Source organism: Alosa sapidissima, chromosome 18 (genome assembly GCF_018492685.1).
Source record: "Alosa sapidissima isolate fAloSap1 chromosome 18, fAloSap1.pri, whole genome shotgun sequence".
NCBI lineage: Eukaryota > Metazoa > Chordata > Actinopteri > Clupeiformes > Clupeidae > Alosa > Alosa sapidissima.
Genome location: NC_055974.1, coordinates 5602710 through 5607709, shown reverse-complemented (window position 1 = coordinate 5607709; position 5000 = coordinate 5602710). Strand labels below are relative to the sequence as shown.

General features: G+C 45.2%; 1 protein-coding gene across 2 annotated transcripts in view; it reads left to right on the top strand.

Annotated features, from left to right (window-relative positions):
* Nucleotides 1-5000, top strand: part of arap2 (ArfGAP with RhoGAP domain, ankyrin repeat and PH domain 2) — a 114523-nt gene that overhangs the window by 67434 nt on the left and 42089 nt on the right. The gene's annotated exons all lie outside the window — the stretch shown is intronic.

The following is a 5000-nucleotide window of genomic DNA, read 5'->3' as shown; positions in this document are numbered from 1 at the left end:
ATTCATTCATTCATTCATTCACTCACTCACTCACTCACCCATTCACCCACTCACTCACTCACCCACTCACTCACTCACTCACTCATTCATTCATTCATTCATCCTTCATCCACTTTACTCATTGTGTATTGTTTCAGGACTTTTATGTAGAGTAGTGGTGTGTGTGTGTGTGTGTGTGTGCTGTAAAAGAATTGTTACGTGGGGCAGCTGATAAACACCCTGTCGTTTCATCCATAATGGAGAGGCCCTTGCTCGTTTAGCCGCCCCTTTAATGGCACTTTAAGAGGCTTCGCGCGCCTCTGAAATATTCAGCCTCCAGTCGAGCACTTTCAACACAATGAAGCAGAAGGAATGCTCAGATGCGGAGATTAAATGTGTGCAGGTGAGTGTGTGTGGTGTGTGTGTATTTGTCTGTATTTTGGGTGTGTCTTTATATGTGTGTGTGTGTGTGTGTGTGTGTGTGTGTGTGTGTGTTGGAGGTGAAGGAAGGGTGAAATCAGGATTTAAAATGAGATATTTTGGGCTCGAGCGCAGGCCGTGTTCGAGCCTCATGGTCTAATGGCTTAAGACCGTCTATAGATAAACTCAGACTTTAATAATTCATTCCCACGTTGGCCTGGAGTTTATTAAAAGCCCACTGGCTCTGTCTAGCAGAGGGAAGGACCTTCCGGTAAGTTCTTCCCGAGGTCTGTGCCTTGTGCCTTCCTGCTGTAGAGAGAGAGAGGGGGGGGGGGGGGGGGGGGGCGGCATCAGCTCTGTCAAAAAGCAATAGAGCAGCCGAATCTTGTTTTTAACGGATATTTCAATGTTTTTGTGCTCTCAGTGATCATCACAATTATTATGTGAAAGCTCTTAAATGAAAATAATCAGCAGATCAGTCCTTTGAGCCATGCCTCTTAATACTACTGAAGGGTCATAATGATTCAGCATATTATTATACAAGAGTATGTTATTGTGTGTGTGTGTGTCTGTGTCTGTGTCTGTTGATCCTTTGCTCATGAGTCTCTTTCACTGATGCTGAAGAGATAGAATTCTTCCCTTCTGGACACACACACACACACACACACACACACACACACACACACACACACTAGGTAGCTCAGTATCCAAGGTCAGAGACGTACAGGGTATAGCCTTCTGATCCAATCAAGCTTCAAATGTCTGCTAACTCACACACTGAGTCAGGCCACCAAACAAGTCTTTGTCAGCCACTTAAGTTACAAGTGTTCGTCTTCAAGGACACACTTTGAGGTTGTTAGGATCTGAAGTCCCCTTTTAAAACCCATCAGTACCAACTCAAATGTGCCTTGTGATTGAAAGGCTTTGCCAATATAAAGCCTGTACTCTTGAGGACGTTGAACTAGCGGCGCACCTGGACCTGTTATGCAAATGCCTTCCAACAAGAGGCAGCCACACACACACATACATACGCTCGATGGTGTTTTAAGCCCCCACCGTCGATTTCAAGGCACCTAACCTTAACCCTAACCCTAACCCTAACCCTACTGTAACTAATGCAGTGCTGCCTGGAAGACGACGTTGGGGGGTTAAAACACCATAAAACCATACACACACACACACACACACTCACACACGCCCATATACACACAAACACTCAACGATACAACACTCACACACACAAAAACATGTCCTCTGTATTTAGGTGTTCTTTCGGGAGCAGTGTACAACGCTGCTGTGTCTTACTTCGGTCTCACTAAAAGACAATTTACTTTCTTACACTTTACCATCTCAATAAAGCGTTAAAAATGTCTTAGCACGTGTGAGTTGGAGTTTTGCCCTCCACTGATAGTTTGATCTGGCCTTAGGGCACAGTGTGCATATGGAAGTAGTCTTTGGAAGTTTTTTTTTATTATTATTCCTCATCTGTTGACCCTCTCTCTCACGCTGGCTTGCTCTCTCCCTCTCTCCCTCCCCCCTCTCTCTCTCTTTCTCCCTCCCTCCCTCTCTCACTCTCCATCCTTCACAGGCGGTTCCTTCTCCTCATCGTTGTGATGTTCAGTGCAGTCAGAGCCCCAGGGAGTTTCTATCATTAATTTACAGTGTGGAGAACTCCCACTCCACACGTTTGTCAAAGCCCCAGATTCAATCCTTCCTTACTCTCTCTCTCTCTCTCTCTCCTCTCTCTCTCTCTCTCTCTCCTCTCTCTCTCTCTCTCTCTCTCTCTCTCTCTCTCTCTCTCTTCCTTTCTCTCTCCCTTACTACTTCGCTCTGCCATTTCTCACCTGTGGGCTTGCTGTGGTGGTAATGGAATGGGTCTTTTTACTGGCCCCCCTTATGTGACTCGCTCTTTGTTTTTTTTTCTTCTCTCTCTCTCTCTCTCTCTCTCTCTCTCTCTCTCTCTCTGTCTGGGCCTGTCTGGACGGCTCGTCGGGGGTGATTACAGTCCCAGAATCCCCTGCAGGACAAGCAGAGTGTGGCGCGGCACAGCGCAGTGCGACTCGTTTTGCCTGTGAATTCTGCTGGAATGAGCCCTGTGCGTGTCGAGACTATGGTGTTTGTCTCGTGTTAAGCCACAGCTCTTAGCTTGTCATTTGAACCGTCCTTGTCCCCGAAGTAGCTGCCAAATAGGAACAGAAAGTGAAAATATAAAGAAAGAAAGAAAGAAAGAAAGAACAAAACCTATAGGAAGGACCTGGAAAATCAACAAAAGTGATATTATTAGTATATTTTTATCACACAGAATAGAGCCTCAGAAGACAAGTTAATCAGGCCACTAGCCATCATACCACACAACTGTTTGTTGCCCAGGAGTTTTGTCGTTAATTGACTCAGTGCTACCTGGGAGCACCTAATTGGTTGTCAGAGACTTTGTCATCTCCTGCGCTGGAACGTTTGACCTTACAAAAGGTTGTTTCTTATAGGAGAGAAAAAAAATAAACGGAGCGAGCGACAGTCGTAATGAAGTGATATGAATTTGTGCGGAAAGGTCGCACGGTAATGCGGGTTAATGTTGTGCTAATGCGGGCCCCGCGAACATCATGGCGGTTTGGTCCTCCGTGACTGCTGTCAACCCTGCCGACCTGCGTCCAGATTCGGAGCACTTCACAGGCACGCTCAAAATGCGATGGAACTTTATTGACCTTCAGAAGGACTACGTAAAAGATGGGAAGGGATGCTGGATGAGTAAACTGAATTAATATACAGCAGACGTGTGTGTGTGTGTGTGTGTGTGTGTGTGTGTGTGTGTGTGTGTGTGTGTGTTGGGGGAGGGCGGTAATGTTACTAGACGTTTCTAGAGACTGACAGTGGCATTTCTGTGAACACACCGTCACAGACTTGGGGTCATATGGCGTCTGTGGGAGATAAATACCATTAGATCGCTTGGACATTGTTATGCCAAGTCACTGAGACTGAACGCAGCAGAGTACTAAATACCAACTGTCTGTAAAAAGTTACTGATTCAGAGATACAAAGACATAGAGAGAGAGAGAGAGAGAGAGAGAGAGAGAGAGAGAGAGAGAGAGAATATTGGTATTGGAAAGGGATGCAGAATGCACAAGGCTTCTCTGGGGAGAGATATAGCATATATTTGTGTGTGTGCGCGTGTGTGCGTGCTTGCCTTTTGTTTTGGGCTTGGCACTGTTGAAATGCCATCCCTGTCAGCTGTTTCCTGTTCGTTAGCAAAGGGCCCGAGCGTGAAACCCATTTGCCATTAATTAAAGAGCCTAGACAGGACTCGCATGTTGTCGCCAACGTTAGAAGCCAGCAGTGGAGAAAACAAACAAACCAACAGACACCTAAAGTAAATAAAGACAAAACAAACTTTCAAAACTTTTTTGCATATTACTTCTACCTCAGCACCTCCCACCACAGTCTCTCTCTCTCTCTCTCTCTCTCTCTCTCTCTCTCTCTCTCCTCTCTCTCTCTCTCTCTCTCTCACTCTCTCTCTTTTACAAGCAAACTGAGAAAAGTGTCCTCAGGGAGAAATGGTTGGTGAACAAGGAGTTGATTTCTATGAATCACTGGTGAAATAGACTGATTTTGCCCCAATGTTTATCAAAAGGTTTGGCCATAAAAACTAAAAGTCTCTCTTTTTGTTAAAGACACCACCCTGTTGTGTCATTAAAGAGGACTTCTAGCGCTCATGGTAGTATTAGCTGTTGCTATGCTGCGTGGGGGTAATGACCATATGCATGCGCTGATTGGAGTGGACAGGGACAGATGACAAAAGGGGGAAGTTGTGTGACTTGCCACTCAAGGCAGATGGCTGCCAGCTTTGAAATCCTGAGCAAAGTGTGTGTGTGTGTGTGTGTGTGTGTGTGTGTGTGGTACTACCAACAAAGTCCAACTTAGCAACATGGTTTCCATCCGCACATGAGCCGTTTTGTCTGCAACATCACAGCCGGCAAAGGGAGACGATCGCGCACATCCTTAATGGCTGTGCTGCATACAAAGGACTGTACATTGCGCGCCATGACCGTATTGTTGCACTGTCAGTGCAACAATACTCCGCGGCAATGCCACCTTCACTGCAATTCATCACAACGAAAAGATCAAGACAGACTGGTTCTCCCCTCCACACAAACAGTGCGCTACATTGGAAACTGCCATAAATAACTTACCAAATACACCTGACATAGTTGTAATTAATGAACACACCAAAGCTGTTACAATAATAGAAATTGGTTGTTCTTTCGATGCTTACATGGACATCTGCTATGCTTTAAAACTGTTAAAATATCAACCATGGTACAATGTTTTCAATAACTCTGGCTACTCCTGTAAAATCATTGCCCTCATTTTTGGTAGTTTAGGCCATATGCACAAGATGTGTGTACGAGGCCTGCAGATCTGTGGACTACATAAGAACAAGACCAAGAAACCTGACAAGATATCTGTATCAGCAGTAATTGGTAGGCTCTACATATGGAGGCGTAGGTGCCACCTTTACCTCTAATGTGCATAATGGAATGGGATATTGGCTGCTGTTGTACACCTTTCTATCAAATTTGGATTATGCCATGATATATACTTATCTT